At 51.3% G+C, this 2,106-nt stretch overlaps 1 pseudogene; it reads left to right on the top strand.

Moving 5' to 3' along the window:
• The first annotated feature begins 391 nt into the window (after window positions 1–391).
• LOC144773850 (leukotriene B4 receptor 1-like) lies at window positions 392–1,602 on the top strand (annotated as a pseudogene).
• The last annotated feature ends 504 nt before the right edge of the window (window positions 1,603–2,106 follow it).

Raw genomic sequence — 2,106 nt, forward strand, 5'->3', positions numbered from 1 at the left:
AGAAAGGCACTATTAACCCTTTTTGTATTGTAAAATTGCCTTTTGCTTCTTCTGATTAAGCATTCTGTCATTTATAGATATTGTTAGACATAGAAAGGGTTAATTCCGCTGACTCCACAACACGGAAGCCATACCTGTGAGCATCATTTACAGTGGGAGGAATGTTTGGAGCCCCTCTCCTCAGTTATCCAACATGCAAAGATGAGTGCAGAGAGAGCTCCTCATGTCCAACCATTGCATAGACCTCACCAGCACGAAAAGTTTTTTTTTCTTCTGGTAGCTGGTTGGGAGGCAGACCATCTGTCCCTTCTTCAGCAGAGGGAATAAGGGCAAATACCAGAAGAGTCTATTGTGTTTGCCTCTGAGAAGCACGGATTCCAACACGATTCCAATGGCGATTGAGCCGAACACCATGCTTGGATATGACACCACTTCCACGACGAGCTACAATCTGACTGCTACCATTGGGTCCAATCTGTATACCACAGTTTGGCATAACTCCACCAAGGCTACCTCTGCCATTCCCAGCACTGTCGCAGTGCCACTGCTGTATGTCCTGGTCCCCAGCCTGGTCCTCGGAGCCTGCTTTCTTCTCGGCATCCTTGGGAATGGGTTGGTCATCTACACAATCCTGTTCCAGATTGGACATCTCTCCTTCACAGTGGTGCTCCTGCTGAACATGGCAGCAGCAGACTTCATCGTCCTGGTCACACTGCCAATGTGGATCCACTCGCTGTGTGACCAGTGGATCTACGGGCTGCTCTTCTGTAAGTTCTTGGCCTACGTCATCTACCTCTCCATGTACGCTAGTGTGTTCTTCATCACGCTGGTCAGTGTCCACCGCTTCCTAGCTGTGCTGTTCCCATTTCTCCTCCTCTGCTGGCCGAGGAGGACTATCATCCGTGGGGTCATACTGGCAACATGGGCGATGGCGCTGGCATTCGCATCTCCTGTTTTTGTGTTCCGTTCAACAGTGGAGAGAAACAGCACAGTTCAGTGCTCAGGCCAGATCTACAGCTCCACGCAGCAGAAACTTGCAATCCTGCTGCTGGAGACCCTGGTGGGTTTTCGCCTCCCCTTCTGTGTGCTCTCAGTGTGCTATATCTGCATCCTGAGGAGGATCCAGCATCTGAGATCCCGAAAGAAGATTAAGACCGAGAAACTCATTGGGAGCGTGTTCATCTCCTTGGGAGCGTGTTCATCTCCTTTGTCCTCTGCTGGTTTCCATACCATGTCTTTAATCTGATGCAGGTCTCCTCGTTGCTGATGGAAACTTCCAACCCGGAGGCCGTTGCTGCTGTGGATAAAGTGGTCAAAGCAGGGAGTAATATTTCTGGAACCTTTGCGTTTATCAGCAGCTGCCTCAATCCCATCCTGTATGCCTTCGCTGCACAAAGTTTCCGCGGGGGACTAAAGGGAACCAACTTTGCGAAGCTTTTTGGCCAAATAACCGATGACATGTTGGAAAAGAAATCCACTAAACACTGCCGTATCTCTGATGGCTCTCAGTGACTGCAGTTTCCTTCGTCTACATGTGTTACTGGTTGTGTTTTTGGGGAGGTGAAATGTGGCTGGTCTTTGCTCTTTTGTTTATGTGTATGATGTTGTGCCTATGCAGTAGGCACTAGGACCCCGGGTCAGGAGTGTTGGAGGGGTGACACCAGACACCACTTCCGGTCAGAGGAGCAGGGCGGGACACTACAGGACCGAGAGGGCAAGGGGCAGGGCGCATCCAAATGCTGTAAGCAAGATCGACAAATAAACATACCTGATGAGCAAGCAACGGTCTCCTGTGATCATTGGGGGCTTCAGAATATGATAACTGGCGACGAAGGTGTCGAGTGCCCAGCCGATTGAAGGAGCGAGACCAGGAGCCCACCCTGGGTCGCGTCGAGTGCCAAGCGACTGAAGCAGCGAGACCAGAAGCCCACCCTGGTTCGCGTGAACAAGAAAAGAAAAGGCGCGGGAGCCCACCCCGACCGCAACTGACGAGAGGAAGAAGCATCTGGACTCGCCGGTAAGACACGACGAAAATTGCTGAGTGAGCGCGAACATCCAAAATAGCGCGCGAACTCTCGCAAGAGCGCCCATCTTCAAGTCAGGCGG

Source organism: Lissotriton helveticus, chromosome 8 (assembly GCF_964261635.1).
Source record: "Lissotriton helveticus chromosome 8, aLisHel1.1, whole genome shotgun sequence".
NCBI classification, from domain to species: domain Eukaryota; kingdom Metazoa; phylum Chordata; class Amphibia; order Caudata; family Salamandridae; genus Lissotriton; species Lissotriton helveticus.